The sequence below is a fragment of the Rissa tridactyla genome, chromosome 1, assembly GCF_028500815.1.
Source record: "Rissa tridactyla isolate bRisTri1 chromosome 1, bRisTri1.patW.cur.20221130, whole genome shotgun sequence".
Lineage (NCBI taxonomy): Eukaryota > Metazoa > Chordata > Aves > Charadriiformes > Laridae > Rissa > Rissa tridactyla.
In genome coordinates, this window is record NC_071466.1 from 2315862 (window position 1) to 2341504 (window position 25643).

General features: G+C 40.1%; 1 protein-coding gene across 22 annotated transcripts in view; it reads right to left on the reverse strand.

Moving 5' to 3' along the window:
* The window catches only part of DLG2 (discs large MAGUK scaffold protein 2), a 1057033-nt gene that overhangs the window by 189897 nt on the left and 841493 nt on the right, over positions 1 to 25643 (reverse strand). The gene's annotated exons all lie outside the window — the stretch shown is intronic.

Below are 25643 nucleotides of genomic sequence, written 5' to 3' on the forward strand. Positions count from 1 at the left end.
GAACGTAGTCTCTAATTGGCATTTCACATATGAAGTTACTTTACCCTTTGTACCACTGAGTTTTTCTCTTTCCCTTTCTCACTTATTATTCAGGTGATTGCAAGATGAAGACTTTGCATGTTTCTCAAAATATGGTGCCCAAGACTTTAGCTGGGGCATCTTTCTCCATCATCTCCATCTTTCCAAGAGGTTTCTTTCTGATTAAAAGAAGTATACCAAATTGGTCCCTTTTCTTAAATTTTTAAGGATAAATTTTGCTTAGTTTTGGAGTTGAATAACATTTTACCACTCTCTTATTTCTTATTGATTCTGCTTGATTGTTAATTTCCTTATGTCTTTTCACACACGGAAGATGAACATTGGGTTCTACTGTTCATTCTTTTTATTAAGTATTAGAGGAAAAAACAGTTCAATGCAGTGTTCCTCACTGTTTTTTTAAAGAAATTGTCATTAGCATCTCTAGAAGCTTTTCTAGGTTGTTGTGGTGTTGGGTTTTTTTATAATACATAATTTTGGCTTTTAACCAACTTTACTTTAATTTTTCAGATTTATTTTTCTCTTTCATGTTGTTAAATTTATTCTGTCACACTTCCAGAATCAATCTCTGTCTGCTTTTCTTCAAATTATTTTATTTGCATTTAGCTCTTGATACAAAGGCAACATGCTGTATTGCTGCTGTAGATGAGTTGCATAACTCAGGAGTGCTTGTTTAATCATGAAACAACTACTTATTTGATTTTTTTCCCCCCACTACTTTCAAACATTCATCAAAATAACACCTTTTTCCAAAACATGCCCTGCTGAACTATAGTAACTATGCTCTGGAAAGTAACAGAAATGCTCATCAATTTGTATGTGAGGGTCACGATCTTCTGTCATAACTGGGCACTATTTCCCTGAAAAAATATTGGATTTTGAAATATTTTTTATGAAAATTCAGCTGTCTTTTCTCTAGTTATGATGAACCTTCCTTTTCTCTCCTAACATCAGTGTTTTTTTCTTGACAGGTTCCTCTTCTATTAGTAGTGGAGAAGTTGGGATGTCGGGGGAGAGTTGTATTATGACCCAGAGCACATACTGAAACACAAAGGGCAAATATGGGGAGAACATCTCCTTTGCTCTTATCTCTGTCTTTGGGAATGTGCCCACTTGATACAACCACAAACCTGAGAACTTCTTTTAGGGCCACCGGTGCACATTGGAGTTAAGATTTTTTTCTAGTAATGCAGCTGTTACTTACAAAATTATGATGCCATTTGTTTTTACCATGATGCATATGATGTTAAAAGTAAAATAAGAATTACTTTAATAGATTTATTTTCATTTTTCTTCTTAAAATGCCTACTGAAGATCACTTACACTCCCAATACAGCTTAGAAGAAGAAATTGCCTCTTAAAGCCCTCTTTTGAGTTGCCATCCAAAATTTCAAGAGCATACACAACCACACTGCCATTCAGAATAGATGAGAGGCCAAATATAAACAACCTGGCTATGACAAAAAATATTTGCGTGCTCATCTAAATAAGGGTTTTGGTCACACATTTTCCTCATATTGTACAGCTTTGCTTCCAGACAACTTCGATAAAAGACACAGAAACAATGAGAAAAAACGACTGAAGACAAAGATGTCAAGCACACGTCAATCAAGTCAAAGTGGCTCAAACAAAATAAAAATAAATTAGGAAAATACAGCACCAAAAGTAACTTTGTAGGCACAGAACAGTTCATGCTCTGTTGAAAGCCTGGGTATATCAAGAAGTTTGAAAGTCAGCATGGAAAAATATTTCCTATTGTAAATTGCAATATGTTAAGAAAATAATTTCTGAGTCTACTAATTTTATGTCAGGACTTTTACCTTAAATTATTGATGAAATTATGCAAGACCATTTCTGATCTCATGCATTTCATAATTTTAATTCCTTCGGTTCATTGGGCACATCAAGAAAGGCAAAGAAAAGTACAGTGAGACAGAAGAAAATCAAGGCACTTTTTGAGACTGATCAGAGTATCACCTAATGCCTCCACTGCACAGATAATTTTTTTTAATTCACATGGACTGGAAAAATGGCATGAAAAAAACTTTCATAATCTAGGAACTGAGGTAAAAATAATAATAAAATATCGTTGCTAAGATTAGTTCTTGAAGAGGTATGTCTTGCAAGCATTTTGTACAATTAGCAAAATAATAAATTATAAGTTCAATGTAAACCTTTATTAAAAGGCTTAAAAATACCTTCATGAAGTTTATCTGGCTGTTTAGTTCGTAAAATAAATGGAAACATTGCTTGTGTACAGAAAATGGCGGCTAGATCATTATTGTTTCTTCTTTACTGAAATGGAATAACTATCAACAAATTGACTGCAGTTGTCCAGTCTTAAAGTTCTCTTTCAAGCTTCTTATCTTCTGGACTCTGACTAAACATAACTCATGTGCAATCCTCTACAATGTCTTCAAAATTTTACAACCTTATTTCCTTTGTATCTCACACCCTAGTCTTACCTTACACACACACACAGAGTCCTCCACAGACACCCAACAGAGAGCATTTACCTTGCGAGAGGGGCATGCAAGTTCTAGAAACAATAAATGTGTCAGGAGAGAATGCGGAAGAGCTTTCTAGCAGAAAAACTACGAACAAACCTGGCGTTCTCTGAATATTAACAGAAAACCAAACAAAACGCCACCAAACAAGCATGCAGATATGGCCTGGTCTTACACGTATCACGGGTCCCTCTTTCATACGTCTACCCCACACTGAAGACAAGGACTACAAACCTACAAATCCCATCCACAGCCGCAGCAGAAGTGGAGAGAGATGGATCCGTGTCCCACTCCTGGAATAAAACTCACACAGAAGGCGAACGCTACTTGTGTTAAGGAGATCTCATGCTCCCTACATTGACAAGTGCTTCCTGTATTTTAAAAACAGCAAAGAAAATTACACAACTCTGCCCCAAAAACCTCATCCACACTTGTCTCCCATTTTTTGGCTCCTTGTCTTGGTACATGGGATAAGCACCCTGGGGTCCTTTCTGTCAAGAAGAGTCTTTATTCCATTCAGCTAAATAAAAAGTATCACACACACACAGAAGATGTATGACATAACATCTGCCGGCCATGACCTCGTGCAACCTTCATGAGATTTTTCTTTTATGTTTTGTTTTCTGTTTGCATTATTTTTCATTTCACCCTTCTTGATAGAAAACATCTACATTATAAACTGTATTCGTTATCCATAACACAGTACTGTTCAAATATTTCATAGGTAGTTATGCATTTTCCTTGCATGTAAACAATATTAACCTCCTGGGTGGCAACTGACTGTTCTTCAGTACGTTGTTGCTGTGCCTTTTTACTCTGTATGGACAACAGTACTTAATGCAGGGTGATTTTGCCTCAGTTTGAAATGCCACCTATGATTGTGACCAAAAGGCAGTTATATATTCAAGCCATCACACTCTCTTTCCCTTGAAATTCCTTAATCCATACTTCTAACAGAGCTACTGTGCTATAAAATCAACTAGTTTAGTCTAGTTAGAAAGGTTTCTTGTAAATCCCTCAACCCATCTATGTGGGTTTTCATATCACCAGAAGAGACCCGCGCACGAGTAGCTCTTGCCAGCCCAAGCGCAAAGCCGCAACGGAAATCTTTTGCGTGTCCATGGGAAAACAATAAAACTTCCTGACAGCATCTTGCACTGTTTTCCAGCTATCGCTGCTCTTCATAAGGCTCTGTTAGTTTTCAGAGAGAGCCAGACTGGGAGCTGGACTCCTTGGGGAGTTAGTAATGAGCTCTAATGCCTTATGGTTCTCAGTGGCTTCTGCTGACTTAGTTAAAGTTTTATTATCATAGAATCTTCATGGTTGGAAAGGACCTTTGAGATCATCGAGTCCAACCAAACAACCTACAATCTCTGCCACTAGAGCATGCCCTGAAGTGCCACATCCAGACGTTTCTTAAACACCTCTAGGGATGGTGACTCAACCCCCTCCCTGGGCAGGCTGTCCCAGTGCCTGACCACTCTGTCAGTAAAGTAATTCTTCCTAATGTCTAATCTAATCATCATCTTGACAGTAGAGTTAAGAGGCCCACCTCCAGCCCACCATCACCACTTGCCTCTGTTTCCGCAGTGTCACGGAGACAGGTGAGTCAGTGGAACACCCCCGTCTCCTTAGGGCTCCTTTGCCTTGAGCATCGCTCTGCCTGCCGAAATAGCAGGGACCTCCATCCTGTCATTACACCTCGCTGCAGTGATGCCCGCACTGTTTGCAGTCGGTGAGCTGGTTTTTGGAGTGGGGCTAGGCAGCTGCTCCCTGCGGGGTGGGGTGACTTCCCTCTGCTGAGAGGAGCTGAGCGCTCGTGTAGTCCGCTTGCACGAACTGCAGGCTGATCGCATAAATCACAGGCAGATTTTTTTAAGAGCAGAATCGTGACGTTAACGTTCAGAATTGGTTAAGAAAAAAAAATGATAAATTTGCAGTTGATAAAAAATTCCCCATTGCAGAATAAAAATCCCTCCCTGCTCACACAAATTTCTTTGTTCCTTCCTGATAAACAAACACACCCCAAGATAACAGCCTAAAAAAACATCTATGCAGGCAGCCAGCATAAACCCCCTGAGAACGGCTTATTTTCCCAAAGAGGCGGTTCGTGAATGATGCGATTTACCACATTTCTGGATGGAACTGCTGTGCCGGCTTCTTGGGGCTGGACAACGCTTGAAAACCTGATGTCAGGTGAGTAAAGGGGCAAATTGACCCTCTTGCAGAGGGCAGGAGTGGTACCATGCCCCTGGGGATGTTGAAGGCCAGGGAGGTGGCAGGAGGGCAGGCATCTCTGCTCCCTCTGTCCCACAGCCACACCACAGCTGAAAAGATCAATGCTTTCATCATGCAGTTACTGCTCCAAAAATTGATGTGGGTATGACATTGTGTCTTGCCAGGAGAGTGCGACCCACCCAATGTTAATCCGTAGGAAGGAAAAGTCTATGAGTTTGGAAAAAAAACACAAGAAAATTCAGAGGATTTCGGCAATTGAGCAGAAATGAAGTCTCGGTTGTTGACGAGAAAAATCTGGCTCCTCTCAGAAAGAGAATCAAACCATATATCCCCTCTCCAAAATAATTCCTGCGTTTGTGAGAGCCTCCTCAGAAGAATGAAATAAGCATCAGTTGGGGCTGCCAAATGAGATGCAGCACTACGGCCCCAGAGCCGCAGAAAAGAGAGTGACCTGAATGGGATCTAGAAGAAGCACGGACCGCAGTCATTAAAAACTGCCATGAAACCTGATTTGAATCCTGGTTCATTTGCTGCCTTCTTCCCCTTATTATCTCTTACGTTCTCCATGCTGTAAAAGTTCAAAAAAATAAGCAGCACAGAGTTTCTGTGTTGAAGCCAGACTTGTAGCCCACCACAGAAGAAAGTCCATGCTGGGAAAACAATGACTAGTAACACTTGTGAGATGTGTTTTGTCAACACGTGTGACAGAGGCCAAACAGAAGGACTCCAGCTGAGCCTCAGCTACAAATTTAAGACTGGGAAAATTCTGGAGGAGGGCTGAAGACAATAACGTCTTTTCACAGAGATCAGTTTGCACTGCTTGTGCCTGCTAAGCTCATAGCAGCAAATCTTCATAGGAGCAAATCTGCCCCCAAGCACGTGCCATGTGGATCATACAATTTGAACACGCGTAGTTGCTATGCAATTTCAACTAAAGTCATCTTTCTCATAAAATAGTGCTTATTTTAAGAGCTATTCATTTTTTAATGCATAGCGGCTGCACCAACCTGTGACCCACCAAAGCCAGCCCATGCTGCTGCCTGTTGCCCTGGCTTCGCTCCTCCTTCCTTCATCGCTGGCAGCGTCCCCAGGTGTGAGGTTGTGAGATGTCAGTGTCTGCAAATGGCCCTACGTCATTTGTTTATACAGTGCTAAGCCACAGTTTGGTTCAACAGGCAATGCAGCATTTAAACCATGCCATTAACCAGCTCTAGAGGTACGCAGGCAAAGCACTTGGGAAACTTGGTCAGTACCGGGGAGGTATTATATTAAGAAAGAAGCAAGGTCTGCATGGAGGAGGTGCTGAGAATCACCTAAACTGTCCCTTAAGTTCAAATTCAGCTTGAACTATATTAGCTTTCAGTAGACCTTTGAGTTGGCATGTTCAGAAACAAAACTGATGTCATTCTTTACGTCAGGGAGGAAAGCCAGTCACACGCTGGGGCCACAGACCTTGGGCATAAACCGATGAGAGCTGGAACGAGTAGTTCATCTGGTCCGTCCTTCTGCCAGAGCAGAGCTGTTTTGGACGACTGGCTCCCAAGTTGATGCGCTCAGGAGAGATTCAGGTTTGCATGGCCCTTTGGAAACAGATGCGGTCTGTTGGGATACATCTTAACAGAAGAATCAATAGACAGAGCAGGGGAAAGAAGGTAAATTATAAGACAGCTGGTGAAGCACATACATATGGCAAAGGGCTGTGCCAAGGCAGGAAAAATGACAAGAAGTCGAAGCAGAGATTTTCGAAGAGGAGGCCGAGAAAACAGAGCAGAAGAGAGGTGAGGGAAGTCTGCGGGTGAGCGGGGACCGAGGCACGGAGATTACCTATACCAGACACATACCCTGAGACTAGGTGTGCAGAGATAAGATGGGGTATGAATGACAATGCCTTGGTCAGAAGGGCCCTCCATTAGCACCCAGTGTAACGCACGCTCTTTCTCTGCCCCATCCATATCACAGTTGTACATAGTGCCAGGATGGAGAGGTTTGCAGGGCCAGAAACATACTCTCCATCTTAAGAAAAAAATTGAATTTTGGAGGAAAAATTTTCTCAAATTGGAAGTGAAACTAAACTACCAAGAAAAAAAAAAAAAAGACAGCTTTTTCTTTTTCCGCTGTCAGACTTGATCTTGAAACTGCTGGCACCACTTGAATTGGATGGTCTGCAGGAACAGATTACTCTGAGTAGAGAGAGATAATACGGGAATAAGGGAATTGGGAGTCGTAAACTCTTACTCCCACATGTAAAAGCAATATTCCTAATTTCCAGTTGCCATATTGAGTTTTCAAAAAGCCAATTCTGTGCAATTGACATTTTCTAATAAAACCTACTCCACTGAAAAGTTATCAACCGGTTTCTACTTTCTCATTAGAAGGAATAATAAAAAGGCAAAACAGAACCCTCTTACAGGACTGTGGGGAAAACAAATAAATTAAGAATAATAGAGAATTTGAACTAGTTAGACATAAGGATAGAGACAATAAACAGAGGCAATACATCAAGGAAGATATTTGAAAGCATAACATAAGATTGCTAATTTACACAGAAAATTGTAGAGGATCGCTAGAGATAAACCAGCTCTTGCTTAGACTCTAGTATAGAACAGAGGTCGTGATGTGAAACCAAGAGGTAAAATTATGCGTGGATAAAGCATCACCCAGAAAAGTTTTGTTCAGGTAGTCACCAATGGGTTTAAATGACTAAAATGAGCCTGAACACAAGAAGAATAAAACAGAATGTTTTAGAAGTGATGACAAGAATTGTAAAATGGAACCCGAACAGAATAAAAATAAACAAGATGCAGCAGTACAGGCCACTGAACAAGCAAATGAATTTAATGTTGAACCAAAGCTTTGAATACCTGGGGTGCAGTTACACCTGAGCAAGACTTGCAAAGGCCACTGCGGTTCTCTGATGTGTCTTTTATCTGGGCTGTGCTCAGAACTGGACCAAAGATGTTTCAGATTGGAGCTGTCAAGTTCTTGGCATTTCTGACATTTTCTTTGGATTCCACTCTCAATTAAACAGAGGAGAACCAAGCCTAATTTAAAAATACTGAATTAACAGGTGCTTTATCTCGAGGATGAGCAGGGAAAAGCTGTAGTATTTATAAAAAGGTCTCCACTGAAGAACTCAGATGATTTATTCCTGAAGCCAAAATCCTCAAGATTTAAATAACAAAAGGTAGGCTTAACCCAATACAATAAGCACTATACTAAAGACATACTATAAATCCATCCTTTTACAAATCAGTATAAAATCAGGATACAATATAAAAGAGAAGGAAATGAAAACTGGAGAGGGAAGAGGAAGGAAATAAAGACAAGACCAGTCACATGGCATCTAGAAGCAAAATTCTTATAACATGTGATATTGATCTCATCTTGATAAGCAGTAATAAATTCCTTTTTCAAAGTAATCTGAAAGCTAATACTGATAGAAAAAAACACCTCGAGTTTATATATAGAATGTCAATTCAAGTATCCTCTGACATTTAAATTGTTTCATAAAATTATGAAACCGAAGCTGCTAGAAATATTCACTTACAAGCAAGTAAACATCCGCTGTGACATCCACAACCCAAACATTAGCAAATGTTGGTAAAAGCATGAGAAACAGACAGTGAATTAGTCAGCTTCTGGTCAATAAGTAAAACAATTATTCTGTACTCTTTGCTTACTTTGGCTAAAAGGAATCACACAGGGAAAATTAATTGGGATTTGTAAAGCACCATGGTTTGAAAAAGATCAAAGTGTTCTTTAGAATAAAGTTATTTTTTAGGTCATGATTTTGTGATTGCTTCTTAAATGTGAAGCACTCTAAGAAGCAATTGTTTTAAAAGAATGACAGGTCAGCGATTGAACAGAAACTCGAAAAGAGCAAAAGCAAATTGGTGACAGAGGGGGACATAAAGAAAACAGAGACCAAAAGAAATGGATGTGAGATAAAAATAACCATAGAAGGCAGATTTTTGTCCAAGTCTGGGGTTTTTGTTGGTGGTTGGTTTATTTGTTTTGGTTTTTTTTTCTTTTTTTTTTTTCCCATGAGGTAAATATTGATTTAAATCTCAAGATCAGAACTGTAATTATAAACTATTAGTATAATAAACTATTATTCTGTTAGTAGGAAAAGATTAGAGCCAGAGCAAATCGTACAAACTCCACCAAAGAGTCCAACTAAGATGACTTGTGCAATGCCTATAGCGGAGGGCTCTATGCTATATATGCCCTAGATTCTGGACCTGGATTTTCTGGCTTTTAGAGCAGCTGATGCATGTCCATAAGGCTAAAATAGTCTGGCTACGCTTCAAATGCTGAATGGCAATGCCGTGTGGTTTGAGCTAGTGCCTACACCATGGCCAACATTTGTTTGCAAAGGTATCTCTTTGTACAAGGTAAAAACTGTACCAGGAACCATGATATCAGTTTAAGACTTGATATAGCCCTACGTACTTTATTAGTATAGATGTGGTTAGGACTATAGTCATACAAAATTACATCTATACTGTGTTAATGCCAAAAAATGTTTAAAATTTATCGCGATATTCTAAAAACTGCCACAAAGAAAATGCAATTTTGTTGCCTAAGGCATTTAAGGACCTGACTTGTTATTACAAGCCTCACTCTCAAATGTACAATTGTGCCTTACCGCAACACGACAATAAAGTGCTTTGCTTGCCACAAGTGCATTGAGGCAATCAAGGTGTTATGGCAACCAAGCGTTGGAGCTCCTGCCCGTGGACATGGAGAGCTCGATCTTGCAAGGAGCTGGGAGCCTGTTGTCATACGGCCTCGCGGCCTGAGCGCTTTAATTCAGGACTAAAACTCAAGGCTGATGCTGTCTAGGAAATCCCTCTGGCCATAAACAGGTCAAAGTTCTGCTTAAGAAATGTCGCTCTGGGTAGGGGTCTACAAGCAGCCGTTGACATAATTGAGTTCTGCAGCTAACAAAAGCCACTCCATTTATACTGTCTTCCCTAGGAGGCAGATTAATTAAACTCAAAAAATACTCTTTTCTGGAGTGCTAAAAACAGTAAGAAAGATCCTCATTTAAAGCTAATTATATTAATTGACAAAATGACATACACATTGTCTTGCTCTGCCTCTGTCGTAATTAATGCTGATTTCAAAACAACTTGCTTTTTCTTTGATCATGTACAGGGGTTTAAAACCACACAAGCACACACACATCTCATGTAGTCATGTGTACGCACACACTCAGTTACTGTAAGTCCTGCAAGAGGAAAGGAGACCATGACTGCAGATCAGATTCCATTCACTGTCTTGGAAATTCCTTGCAACAAAGAGAAAAATAAATGTATTTTTAAAGTTAGCTAACAAATTCCTCTAAGTTCCTCTCTAAAGCTTAATGTGACGTCTGTCAGACTCACGAGGCCATTCAGAGACACAAGCTATGGATGGCTTTGCAAAGGCTGACCATCATCGCAATCCTTCTATATGAGCTGTGATGGACTGGTCACACTTGAGCAAAAGACAAAATGACACCAAATCCTTCTGTTTATTCTTCCTACTTAGCATATTCCTGCAGCATAAAGTGAGATGGGACATACAGCGGGATAGCCTTTTTGCACCAACCAATGCGATAAAGTAATTAAATCACAACAAACAAATCTGACTGGTTCAGAGAAACTTATTCAGAAAGCTGAGTAATATTCAGAAAATCCACACTTTGGTTGACACACATGCCCATCATTATGGATGAAGTTGCCCGATCTCCCAGCATGTCAGGTTGAATTATATCTTTTCAGCAGCATTTTCCAGTTGTCAAAACAACCTGTAGAAAAGGCTTTCCTTTTGCTAAGCTTCTAAATCAATTTCTCTGGAGTCACTGGAAATTTCTATCCATCTCCTGCGTTTCACCTCAGTTAGATGTCTCGGCTAGTCAGACTAAAATTTGAAAGGAAAAATATAAAAGGCTCTAATCTGAAACACGCTCAAGCTGAAAATCTTTGTGCTTTGGAACAGCAAAAACAAGAAGATCCTGAAGGAAAATGAGCCTGCGGGTGAAACAGGAGGACTGAAAGTAAAATCAATTACTTCATTATTTTCAAACAAAACCTAAATGAAATAATTTTTATCTCTGTAGTTTTCTTTTTCTTGTTCTTGTATTCATGAACACATCATAATTTTTCATTTGCTTTTCATTACCATCCTATTGTTAGAAGCTGCACTTTAATTATTGGGACAAATTAATTGAAATATAGTAGAAATAATAGACAAAGCAATTTTCTACACAGCTTTTGTATAAATAATTTGAGATATGGGAAGTCATAGTTTTTTATTTTCTTATCTGGCTCCTGTTGATTGCTAATTCTGTAGGCTTAACACAGTAAGTGAAAATACCAGTTTTGAACTTTACTCTATATTGATTATTGTGCATTAAAGATTCATAGTCAGGAGAGAAATAACTGAGAATGCATTTAATGTGCTATAAATAATTTTAGACTATTTAATAGGAAAAGCTAGATTTAATTTCGCTTATTAAAAGCCTAAACAATAATTGCATGTTATGTATTAATATTGTTTATTTATTTATTGCTATTTTATATTCATCTTTTAAAGAACCTCCCCGTGACCAAAAGCATGACAAGCCATCAATCACAACAGCACCATCAAGAGATCCTTGCAGTCTCATGGTATATCTCCAAACGGCAGCTTGCAGAAGCGATCTGTACGTCAGCTCTCTACAATGATGAGACGTAAGGTTGGAGTTAATGCCAGCAGTGACACTGGAACGGGGTTATGTCAGGTTGGCGTAACTCATGTTCACATTTGTTGACTCATTTTAAATTTGTTCTCTTCACTGTTATTATGAAATTCAAATATGAGCCATGACTGTAAAATGTTTATATGCTGCAATGAAAACCTTTACAATTTTGATTTGAAAGATCCAATGTTTTCATAGCATAAAAAGAAATTGCATCAAAGAGTTTATAGGAAAAAGCCAGTAAAAAGCAGACAGAGAGAGAGGGGACCAGAACTGGGAAGGAGCTACGTGCGCGTGTGCCCGCACATCTCGCATTTAGTCATGTAACCCTTCTCGTGTGCCCATGGGCACTATGAAGGACTGCCATTGACTTGGAGAAGTTTCCTTGGTGACATTTTTCCTCCACACTTTCGCCACATCACATTTTGTCACATTTGTCACTGTACGACATTCCTGTGGCCTTGAAATCCTCTGCCGCCCTTTGGCCTCCACAAAAGCAATCACATCCCTCTGGACCACTGCGCAAGAAGAGCACCGATGTGCGGGTGGTCCGCCTGAGCTCCCCTCCGCGCTCCTTCCCTTGGAGAACCAGACCTCTACCCCAACACTAATAATAACTCCAATGAGGGCTCTAGACAGTCCTCTGGATACTTCATGCAGTGTCTGGAGGACCTCCCTACCTCTGCCTGGCCCGTGACGTTGAGTGATATCAACCTGTCAGACAGGTCCCTCACACTTTCTTTCAGGGAACCCCTAACACTTAAAAGGAACAATCTGGGAATATCTGTACACTATTTTCATTGTTCTTCAAATCTTTATCCTTTAACTATGCTATTTGCAGGAAAATGGGATGTAGTTGGTCTCCCACCCTGTCACGTTGGCCAGTTTTACCTGACTGCTTCCTTTGCACCCTTGGCTGTCTTTACCTATTTAGTGCTTTTTGTCAGCTGCCAGAGACACAGGGACTGTTTATACCCCATGTTTTTACAATGCCTTACTGCTATCTTTAAGAGGGTCTTCTAGGGACTAGAGCAGTACAAATACTACATGCTAAAATCAATAAAATACAGCCCCATAAACGAGTGTTACACAAGCCCCGGCAACCTTTATCACAGACATCAAGAAGCAAATCTCCCCGGTCAGTAAGAATACAAAGAATACTCTAGAAATTCATCTCACTATTTAATATCTAAATTTCTTACACAAAACGCAATTGAGGACTTCTTGAATAGCATTATATAATAATTCCCAGACAAAAACTGCATTAAGATAGAGTTACAATTGAACATACATATCAATAATTTAAGGAAAAACACATTACAGGGATATATATTTAGCCCCAAGCAAGATTTACAAACCTAGGAAGTTTACAGATCTGGTTATAGTGAAAAGAAAACCAAGGGTATTTAAGAACTGGAAATGTGAAAACAGCTGCCTCAGAACAGTGAAATATGATGGCCACTATGGAAAAGGAGGCAGCATGCCTTTGGCGTCAGACCTATTGGAAACATTGCTTCCATTTGCTAAGGAAGAAAATTCTTTGTGGAATTTTTGAAGGAAAATATATGGCAACCTTTATTGAAGAAGGCACTCAAAAAATCTGACTTCACGCATTGAATAATTTAAGAGACCTATTCATAAACTGTTTTATAAGTATGTTTACTCATGAATTCTCAAAAAAATGTTTATAAAGTAAGTTATGTCACTTTGAATAATACATTGCAGTCTTGATATACAAATGAAGTCCAGCTTTAGGCATTAAAACTCAACTCGCTATAGAACCATTAGTTGTGTTTCCAGACTTTGTTCATTTTTGCCTGTAAAACATATGGACTATACTACTGTGCAATCTAAGGGATTTAAGACCCCAAGCCAGATCAAATAAAAAAACTTAGGGGTCCTATATCTTCCTGAAGTCATAGAGGGATTTTTGAAAATTGCACACAATTAACTGAATGCATGAACATAATTAAAACTCTTTAAATAATGAAGTATTCTTATAGTCAATGCAGGATTCCTGTCCCAAAAAATACATTGCTAACCATGGTGCTCACAGCCATTGCTTATGCCCAAACACAAAATCAGCTCACTCATGGTCGTGCATACTAAAGCTTGAATAACAGCCTGGCTCTCCAGCAGATCTCAAAGTACTTTACAAATGAAAAGGGACTGATATGACAATTGTTGGGCATGCACAGCTTCCACTGAAGTCACAAAATGTATCTCAGGATTAAGCCATAGTCAAAGAGCCTGTTTTTGCACATTACTCACTAAAACTCCCCCCGGCTTCAAGACCCAGTGAACTCAGCGGGGACGCTTTGGTGAATGCGAAGTGCTGAACAGGGCTCTCATGAAATTTCACAACGTTCTTGTTATCATGCTCCATTACGCCTTGCTATGTCACACCTCATTTTACAGACAACACCATATAAAGCACCAAAGTGGTCTGCAATACCATAACAGTAGAAGAACCTAGAGGAAAAAGGCAAAAAAAAGCTGCACCAAAAAAACCTTGATAAGCAATGCAAATATAAGTGGTAGAGTTAAGAAGAACCCACGATGCCTGGTTGTCAATCTTATGCTTTAACCGCGAGGTCAAGAAGCCCTCTTCTGCTGTCATTGCCACAACAGACCATGAACTGAGAGTGAAAATCTGTGGGGAAACAAGGAAAATATGAGAAAGCACCTCTTTGGGCTTGGAAAAAAACCTTCTGAGAACTCTTCTTTCTGATAATCACATTGCAAGATTGGGGACAAGTGTCTTATACACAAAGCCAGTTCAAGACTCCTTTGAAGTACAGGAAGAAGTGACCTTTTCTGCCCCAGGGATGAAAGGCTGGGCCACTTCTGCAACGAAAAGGAGCGGGAGAGAGAGAAGGGGCAGGGCTGGGGTGGAGAGGAAAGGGAGAGCCTCAGAGAGCCAGGCTCACCCCTCCTACCAGCCAGGCGAGGGACACTGATCCCTCCTGCGACGCTGGAGGCAGCTGCCTGCGTGGCTTTCCGGGGCTCTGGCACAGGTGGGACAGGCAGAGGGGTTATTTTACAGCCCTTTCCTTCTGCAGCCCCAGCCTACTGCCTGCTCTTTCTGCGCTTTAACCCCACCTCGTTTACACGGCCCAGAGTGAAATTTGTTATTCCCGTTAGTGCTTAGCTAGGGCTGCCTTTACGAGTGGTTACGCTATTATTTTCCCCTGGAAATAGGAATAGAAAATCGAATGCTGCGTTCTCTCCTATGCAGAATTTGAAATCTAGACTATGAAACAGTCTAAATCCTATTTTCTTTCTGAATAAATTTACCTATCTTTTTATTTTTCAACACTATTCACCACTTCCTTGGTGCTACCCATTAATTATTCGGAAGTTTTATAGCTTCCTTTGAGCTCATATTTGGTTTTCCAGGCACTATATTTTTAATTTCACAGGCAGAATTTTAGTACATTGCCTACTGCAGCCATAAATCACTTAATGTGTTAGAAAGCATATTGCTCTGTAATTGCCATTTTATTTACTATACCGATGCAAGCAATTTAAATATGATTGAGGTTTCAAACTTACAAACAATGTAAAGAGACTTAGGAGAGAACGCAGTATAAGTGTAAACAGCAATCAGCAGTCATTGTTTTCACTTGCATTAGAATTAATGTTTAAAAAAAAAAATACTAGGACAACTTTATGAACAACTTGTGACTCAATGGCTGCTGTTAAGGTCTCAGTATCAACTGCTCAGCTCACCTCATTTTTTTTCCAGATATAGAAATGCTAAAAGAAACTATATATCCTCCCTTGGATGCAGTAAGAGGAGCAGGGAAACATGTTGTGCTATTTTTTCAGTCACTCTTGGCTAAGCCAGAAATATAGTGAGGGATTTCAAAGGCACAATCTCTCCCTAGCAGAAGACCAGAGACTCCTAGTAGACTGTCACAAGGAATCTCCCTAAGTGACAATGCAATACTCTCTAATTTCTTCGCAAAAGTTAAAACACTACTGTAAGAGCTAGAGCAATTACATCAGTGGTAAAAATTGACTTTTCTGGTAGATGCTTTTTATCAATTTCTTACCATAAGACCCATCTTAACAGACAACATGGTGTCACACCTGGAACTTTATTCACACAGAAGAGAAGTATCAACCATTCTGTTACTGCTGTTGGACCCAGATTTGGACAGCCTAAAGCTTCCCTTTGCCTAGCCTTTCCTATTGGGTGTCTTGGCATCTTCAAAGAGATATTATTATTATTATATATTATTATTAATAATAACAATAATAATAATAATAATAATTGGTGTATTGGTAGGCACATTGGCAGGCACATTGGCTTTAAGCCGTCTGAATCCGGGCTTCTAGTGTAACAATCGAGTGCAGTGAATGTCATACGACTTTCAGGGCAGAAAGGTGCTACCAGCAGTTTTCACCCTGAAAAGGACTTAGTAACATCAACAAAGCCATGACCTTTATTTCCTCTTGTTTACATGGAAGGGAGTATATATACATATAAATAAATATATCGATAGTTTATTTTATCTATAAATGACACTTTTTTTTACCTTAGAGTCAAGCCTTACACTTGGAATATTGTTTACCTTCTCAGCACCCTCAGATTTTTCCCATGCCTCTTTAGATGTTTATGTTGAAGTAGCACAGAAAGATCTCCAACAGGACCATGTCAGGAAATGAAATGCAACTTGCACAGCATAAACTTGACTGTACCCCTTTTTCAGAAGAGCAAGTTTACTAGAACCGATTTTTCTCCCTTACTCCTCTTAAAATGTTTATATTTTTGGCCCTCAAACAAAAATATTCTTATTTGGAAAATAGTTCTGTTGCACTCCTACACTTCTACGCTACTCTCAAGGCCAAGAAATGAGGCATCTTATGAGCTCCTGTCTAGGGGATAACCTGGGAGAAGTGACCACAGTCTGAGGAGCAGAAAGTGTGACGATGAGCTACCCAAGCTGTACGAATCATAAGATACCACAGAAGCACTTTCAAATGGAAATAATTTGGACTTTTTCTGAACTCTTGCGATTTTGAAATGAGATATTTCATTTGGCAGGTGAAAATTTCCATGGAAACCAGCCGGATTTGTGAAAAAGTCCATTTAGTAAAACTCCATAAATTTCCATTATGGAATGATTTAAACAGAAAACAGCCGACAGCATTTCCAATTGGTTTGAAAACAGCTTGGAGGTGAAGCCCCGGCTCCAGCCAGACCTGCCCCTATCTGCATGTTGGACTTCAATTCCTTTAGCCCAGAGATGATGATGAAGTCACTTTGCTTCATTCCTAGTACTTTAAACTCATTTCATAGAGCCACTTATAAGACATAATTGATGCAATCTTATCTCTTCTAATCGAAATAAAATATTTATGGGGAATGCACAAACAAGACAGAATAAGGCAGCTGCTGTGCTCAAGACACTCAGCATCTTCCTTTGCAGCAGTTATTTTCATCACGCTGCAGATAATTCTCCTCTATTTGGGTTATCATATGACAGCGCTAAATGTATAAAGTTTGTGAGTAATGACATTAATTAATGAATTCTTTATTCAAATCCTGGTTGACTCCTAACATTGAAACTTACAGTTTCTGTACAATAATTAGCACCTATATGTTGCTCTCTATACTTTTAAAACACAATTATTGGCTAATACATAATACACTTTTCTGATCCTTAAGGGCATCTGTGCTAGTTAACAAAATAATCAGAAGATAGTTATGCGAAATCAAGGAGAGACTCAGTACCCACTGACTGTCAGAACTCCAGCGTTCTCTTTCCCAACGCCATCACCTATTTGTTACACTTTGCCTTTGAATTTTTGTAACCGCGGACTGCATAATTTCAGATTTTTGCTGAATCCAACCCAAGAATGATAAGAAAGTGAACTCTCTTTTGGTAGTAAATACTGAGATAGGCTTACAAACAGCTGGGAAGGATTACTAACAACCCATCATAAAAAGTTACTTACCTTACACTGAGTTGTCTTCCTTTATAAAGGGACTGAATTTCTAAGATAAATGCAAATGTCAGAGCATCTAGCAGAGATACAGGGCATATAATTGGAGGAAAAAGTAATGCAGCTACATTACTCCTGGGACACAAGCTGGATTATCTCTGTGTTGTCCTCCCAGCCATGTAGGCAGATCACCCTTATTCAGACCTAATGTTGATAATTCATATCAGAGGCTGCTCAAATGGTTTAGGTGGTGGGGATCCTCACACAAAACTGCACAAACACACACATATACACATGTAACGCAATGCTGAAAAGTATGGAGACGCACACAAAACCTTACAGCCAGCACTGAAGCGGCCAGCTGTACAACAAACTTTCAGCACTCAAATTCACAAACGAAATCACAAAAGAACAGTATCAGGTTCTTGTAGCTCTCTCCCCTGTCCCCCTTTCACACAGTCCCCGTTGCCACGTGCCTGTCTCTGCACATCAGGAGACAGCCAGCAAAATCCCCACTGAGGGCTGCTCTGCAGACCCATTTTCACATAACTGTTGTTTGTGTTGGTGCCCAGCCTGGTGCAAAAGCAAATTTAAAAAAAAAATCAGTTCTTGGCAGTCAGTCCCAGTCACCTGCTCTGTGTGCTCCTGCATGTGCTGTCCCTGCTCGGCACGAGAGGGAAGGAAGACCCAGGCATGGCACCGCAAATCCATGAGGATGTGCTTAAGTGCCATGTACATACACATGGAAACTTGTTACATGTCACTCTCAACACAAAACGACAAAGAAAGGTTTTAGCAAATTTTACAAAGTTCTTTTGGGGGTGGACCCCGCTATCCACAAGGCAAGACTTGCCCTGACCTGCGTGGTGCAGTTTATCACCACCTAAAGATACCCTGAAATGCTGAGTAGCGAGATTTGCAAAAGCAGCTGAAGAGTTTGACATCAGTTTGGGGGGACCCAAGGTAGACAAACATAAGGATCCAGATTTACCGGAGGGAAAAAAAACTCAAACGAAAAAACAGCAACCAAAATGCCTACTCTGAGTCTCTCCAAGAAAAAGAAAAATTCTTGTCTAGGAGGAACATGTATCAAACTGAACGCACTCTTACCAGGTTTGTTGCACAGTTCTTTGAGTATTTAGGCACCAAAGAGCACTGAAGCAACAATTAACATTAACAAACGTTCAAAGTTTGTAAAATCTCAATTTTCTGCATAATCCTGCGCTATTCTGTGTAAGCCATGTTAAGTGCTAAAATTAGTAATTATTACTTGGGTTAGTCTCAGAGGTTTCCCTTGCAAACTGCAAATGGACTTAGGAAGTAACTAGAAAGTGCTTCAAGATGTTGAATAACAAACTCTCCAGAACAGGTGACTAATGCCAGACTTCTAAGTCCATGTTTAAGCAACAAGATATGACTAAACTGAATTTTAAGAGAAGTGATTATTCACGTAATTCAGCAGTGCAGCAGAGCACGATATTTCTATTTTGGAGTTTAACTTTGGACGCCTGGCTTAGGAAATATTAACTATAATATATTGGAAACCATCTTCAACTCTGAAACCAGGGGAAAAAAATACTCACGTTCAATCGATACTAGAGCTCCTAAAAGAAGACAGATTCTCAGCTGAAATATATAGACATTTTTTACTTTATAGATAAATTATGGTATATCTTTAAAGGCTTCTTCACACTGAATTATGATTAATATTTAATTTAAAAAAATTATTCCATTTACGTCAGCTTTCACTTAAGTGTCTAATGTAGCCATTATGCAGTAACCCATACAGTTGAGCGAGGCTAAAATCACAGATACTATGTATCTTCAGTGCATTCATCTAACATGTAAAAAGGTTTTCTAACTCAAAATTAATATTAAGCGGAGGGGTATTTTTGAAGCTGGTGTGACTTACGGCATTCTTTCAATGATTCTGCAGTTAATTAAGTATCTTCAATGAGTCTGTAGTTAAGAGTTGAGATTGACAATGAAGTCTAAATCTGATCCCTTTTTCTCTTGTCAATTGCCAGGTTAACAGCCATGAAAACGAAAGTAATGTAAGAAAGAACGACGTAGATCAAGATCATGGAAAAGGGGGAATTTATTGTAGAAGTAGCTCAGTAGTAAAGATTTTCAGAGGCATCGAATTGACTTGCTGAAAAATAGCTTTATCTCCGGCACAGCTTAGCGTGCAATCTGATACTCTACAGCTTCTCACCCCTCACACGCACTTACAGTCTAAGAACGTGTGGCATGTGACAGCTGTGAAGAAAGCTATTGCAGGCATCCTATGCAGCTCCTAAGATCTGGCCCTGTGGATCCCAAATTCCAGTTTCCAATGGCTGCATGTGTGTATGTGTGTGTGTATCAGCGTGCATAAGCCTACTCAATAGCATTTCTGTTTTCCCTAATAACGACATGATCACCTATCCATTAAGTGCACCCCAAATCAGTATTTATACTTTCATTAAATATCCCTTACGTTGCCACCCTCTGCAAGCAGAGATTAGATTTAGGAAGGCACACACAGCTGGACAACTATTTACTATTCTAAGTGAAAACCTTTAAAAAGCTGTTTATGCAAGTGCAGTGCTCCGGAACAGCTGAGAGTAGATCCTGCCGTTACTTCTTTGTCCCTCTATTTAAATAGCACATGCTTTATTTTTTACTTCTCACACTCTGCTACCATTCTCACCCATAGGTAATAAAATTCAAATCAAGCAATCAATTTACCTAAAATTCAAGTTACTAGTAAATAATTACCTTTAAATTTCCTATGTTGCCTTGAAACGCTAAATGTTGTTATTTTTCTACTGGAATTACCACTGTAAGTTGTCTGTGATTTTTCCCATTGTTTTCCTCCCTGCATCTAAATAGCGATTGCACTAACTTGCCTCAAGACTTATTTCTGAGAGAACGTGTTGTCTAGTGACTAAGCCAAAGGCATAGGGCTCAAAGAATTTATTTCTGTCTTCATTAGCAGTTCACCTGGTGAGCTGGGGAAAGCAATGGCATCTGCCTGCGCAGCGCTTCACTAGTAGCTACTTCCCAGGGAGACCAGAAGAGGTTAATTCCTCTCGCCTTAGCTTGGTTCATCCAGCCTCAGTCAGTCATGGAAGTCCCCGCTATACCTAGCGAGAAGAGACTCATCTGATCCAAAAAGGCTGAACGAGCTCAGAGAGGCTTCCATCTCTCCGCTGAGAGACCTTGGGCAACTAGCTCAGCCAATGGCCCCGCTTAATTATAAAAAAATAAATTACTTTTTCATTTGTGTTTGCCAAGCTCTGTAATACAATTAAAAGAAAATCCCCGCATGTGTCAAGAACTCTAAACTTTAAAAATAAGAATTATGAAAGACTGTCCCTGGCACTCGCATTGACCTCACTGTGAATTTTGTGCTGACAGCAGCCGCGGCACCGGGCGAAGAAAATCCATGGTACGCCATCGTCTTCTGTGATATTTAGCAATGCTGCTGTCCCTTTATGTCAGATAATCCCTAGATCCTTTGGGAAACCTTCATCCTTTCATATCATGGATCTCGCTTCGCTTCTGTAGTTGCTCTTTTTGCTCTTTCTGATGTTTTGCAACCAGAGAAAATGGCCCCAGAAACTCTCTCTACCGTTTGTCTCTAACTTAACACTGGAGCAAACGCACCCTGAACTTACAAGATGGATTTGAAAGCCACACGTCTGTCTTTTTTTTTTTGCTTTTTAATAGATTCAAGAGCAGTTTTCTAGAAACCCCAGGAGAACATACTTTAAATTTCAAACCAAAAATGTTCTGCTTGCTCAGCATTTTAACGTAAATTACTGCAGAGAAAGCTTAACTTGTTAGTGTTCATATTCTCTGGGGACATAAGCTGAGCTCTCAGGGAGTGCGAAGAAGCCTGCAGAGCAGTGTTAGTTTAAGCATATGAGGATCAGTAATATTGTTTACCTTGTGAAATCTCATCCAGTTTATGGACGGTTTTGTATTTTCAGTCATGTCTCTACAGGAAGTAATTCACCTGACGGCCAGGTTTCTAGGGAGCTTCTGAACTCTACTGAAATCAAACATGGTAAACTGTTTGGATAAAAAAATAGCTGAAGAATCTTCAGTCTCTTTAATAGCTGTATCACCCAGGACTAGTTTCAAGTTACCATAATAGCCTCTAAACTTGAAGTTGCATAAGTTGACAAGAAGACTAGGAAAAGCAGTATCAATTAAATAGGACAGACTTACGCTAAGTAAAGAAGGAAAAAAAATCTCACACTGAAGGTAACTAAAAGGCAACCCGACAAAGAGACAGGCTATATCTTTGCAAAGTGCAAAAATCAATGAGAAAGAAAAGCGAACACCTTTCGAAGTGAATAGATGGAAATAAATATGAGCCTTAGAAGTCATATGAAATGATGCCACTGTGAAAGACGTAACAGCAAAATGTTGGTAGAATTTGTTGCTTAAAAAATAAAAAAGAAAATAAGCATGAAACGTCTTTAGCATGGAATGCATTTTTTTTTTTCCAGATGAAAAGCACAATTAAAAATTGAAAAAAAGAAAGAGAGTGAGTGAAGAAAGAAACGCTGAAACGGGTTCGGAAATAATTTCAGTGTTTTCCCTCAATCTGGTTCTAAAGCAAATTGTCCCTGGGCTCCCCTCTGCTATCTCAGCAGCACACTCCCAACTGCAGGTCCCCGTTCCTTCCCCTACCGTGAGACTCAAACACGCGGCTGAGAATGGTCCTCTATTGCCAGAGACATAAACCCAGGGTATTAATTAAAAAGAGAAACTATTCCTGTAGTATTACTGTAGTTGAAAAATTGTTATTCCTTTTACTGCCGAGAAACTACTAAAAGTCCAGTAAAACTACTAAAAGTCCAGTACGCAAATCCATACATCTCTTTTCCGTTGCTAGAAGGTCTTGTTTTCTCAAAAAGCTGTCCTGTAAGGGCAAAATCACAGGTGAAATGGCTTTCAGCTTAGTGAACTCTAAAATGGGGAGGAAAAGTGGGAAGAATTTGTAGCCCATACTAAACAGTTAAACTAGCAGCTGCAAACATAACAGCTGTTGCAGAAAGTCAACTCTTTACTTGTATTCCCAATGAGACTTATTAACGATTATCTTAACAAAACAGTAAATAGAGGAAATTACTAAACTTTAATTAATAAATTGCCAAAGAAAAGCAATTAATAATCTCCAGCATGAGGATTTAACAGATACACTTTTTTTTCTGCATATATATAAATAGAATCACAGAATCGTAGAATTGCCTAGGTTGGGAGGGACCTTTCAGATCATCGAGTCCAACCATCAACCTAACTCTGACAAGAACCATCACTGAACCATATCTCTAGCACTATGTCTACCCGTCTGTTAAACACCTCCAGGGATGGTGAGCCAAGTAGTTCCCTGGGCAGCCTGTTCCAATGCTTGATAAACCTTTCAGGGAAGAAATTTTTCCTAATATCCATCCTAAACCTCCCCTGGCGCAACTTGAGGCCATTTCCTCTTGTCCCATCACCTGTTACTTCGGAGAGGAGCCCGACCCCCCCCTGGCTACCCCCTCCTTTCAGGGAGCTGCAGAGAGCGAGAAGGTCTCCCCTCAGCCTCCTCTTCTCCAGGCTGAACACCCCCAGCTCCCTCAGCCGCTCCTCACCAGACTTGTGCTCCAGACCCCTCACCAGCTCCGTTGCCCTTCTCTGGACCAGCATCTCAATGTCTTTTTTGTGTTGAGGGACCCAAAACTGGACACAGCACTTGAGGTGGGGCCTCAACCAGTGCCAAGTACATGGGGGCGATCACTGCCCTAGTCCTGCTGGCCACACTGTTCCTGACACAGGCCAGGATGCCGTTGGCCTTCTTGAGAAGGCTGTATACGAACAACATAAAACAAAACAGGACCTGCACTGTAAGTGAAGATCAAAGAAAGATCTACAGAAGAAAAACCCCACATAACTTAATGTTATCACATTTAAAATGGAAACAAGGAAAGACAGGTTTTAAAAGGAAATCATGTTTTCCCTGCACAATTTCCTACCATTGACATTGACAACTTTATGGAAGAATATACTATGTAAGGAAATTGAAAGCTATTGATAGAAACAAGAGCTAAAGAGGACTGAATTACAAAATAAGTACTTAAACTGAAACATTTATCAAAATGGGAATTGAGAAAGTTCAGGGTCTGTAAGCAAATACAATCTAGCAGACTGGGATGGCTACATGAAACACAAACGAATCTGCACAAAAACATTAAGAAAATATATCAAAGCCATAACTTGTTTCATGCATAGTGCGTGCTGGCTATTTTAGACAAAGAAAAAAAATTAGAATTCTGCTTTTTATGAAATATTCAATGTTGCATGAGTTACACTGTGTAACTCTATTGGGAATGTGATCTTTACATTTAACAGATGAATTAAATCTATAACATTTTGTGTTTTAGGAGCATCCTAAAAAGACTTGTCTTTAAAATAACATTTGTAATCCCTGGTGCTTCTTCAGCTGTGGCATCTGCAGAGCGTCAGAAATACCTGTCCGTGCTGGGGCGATGCCCATGAACACAGGCAGAGTCACATACGGACTGGAGTCCCTAAGCAGAGTGGAAGCTGTGGTGAGGACAGCTCAGGCAAACAGAAAGAAAATGCTGTGATAATAGAAAATAATTTGAAAGTAGATCAGGAGATTTTTAAACTGTCCTTTCCATTTTAAAGATGGTTTGGGTGTTTTTGGTTTTTGTTTTTTTTTTTTTAGTTGAGGTAAAGATAGTGTGAAACTTGCAATGAAATTACAAAGTTCATAGAATCATAGAAACATAGAATGTGTTGGGTTGGAAGGGACCTCTAAAGGCCATCTAGTCCAACCCACCTGCAGTGAGCAGGGACATCTTCAACTAGATCAGGTTGCTCAGAGCCTCATCCAGCCTGGCCTTGAACGTCTCCAGGGATGGGGCCTCCACCACCTCTCTGGGCAACCTGGGCCAGTGTCTCACCACCCTCAGTGTAAAGAGCTTCTTCCTAATGTCTCATCTAAACCTGCCCTGCTCTAGTTTAAACCGTTGCCCCTCGTCCTGTCGCTACATGCCCTTGCAAACAGCCCCTCCCCAGCTTTCTTGTAGGCCCTTTAGGGACTGGAAGGGGCTCTAAGGTCTCCCCGGAGCCTTCTCTTCTCCAGGCTGAACCCCACCAGCTCTCTCAGCCTGTCCTCACAGCAGAGGTGCCCCAGCCCTCTGAGCATCTTCGTGGCCTCCTCTGGACCCGCTCCAACAGGTCCATGTCCTTCCTGTGCTGAGGGCTGAGTTGAAGACTTTACTCCAACAGTGTAAAAATAAAAGCAGTATATTCTAAATAGTATGCATCAACGGGAGGCACAAAAACTATACCCAAGGTAAGGATCTTACATGGCCAGACAAAAGGGGTACTACCTTGGCAACTGCTGCATTTGTCCTAAGGGTACCAGAGTCATATTTACTAGAGAAAATAGAGTCATAGAATCATTTAGGTTGGAAAAGACTCTTGGGATCACCGAGTCCAACTACCAACTCCACCCTACAAAGTTCTCCCTTACACCATAACCCCTAACTCCACATCTAAACGACTCTTAAACACATTCAGGGACAGTGACTCCACCACCTCCCTGGGCAGCCTATTCCAGAGTCTAACCACTCTTTCTGTGAAGAATTTTTTCCTTTTTCAAATACCACTCTCAACATCTAACCACGTACATTAACTGCTGACGTAACCTGCAGCACCAAAGGATGACTTTAAGTGCCAGAGTTTTAGTTCTGAGCACACAAATATCCTTTGGTATGATTTGGTACATTTCATGAAGCTGCGTATTGCAGCCACATGATACTGGTAAACATCTTAATTTTTACAGAAACCTCTGCAACAAAGAAGCAATTTGTTGCTTAGCGAACTTCTGCACGGCTGTTGAAGCAAAACGTGTTGAAATTATTAGAAGACGGAGAACTAGTTTTGACAGCATCATCTGCAATCTGGCTAACCTCTCTTCAGTGGGCACTTCATGGACAGGCAAGGGAGGCACAGGCCTGACATTTAATCAGCTTGAGAAAACAGACTGCTCTTCTGCAACTTGGTAAAAAAAATAAAATGTATCAGTAAATAAGGAAACAGTAGAGTTGGAGATGCCACTGTAAAAAAAGGGGTAAAAAAAGAATAAAAAAACCCCAACCAGCCTTTGA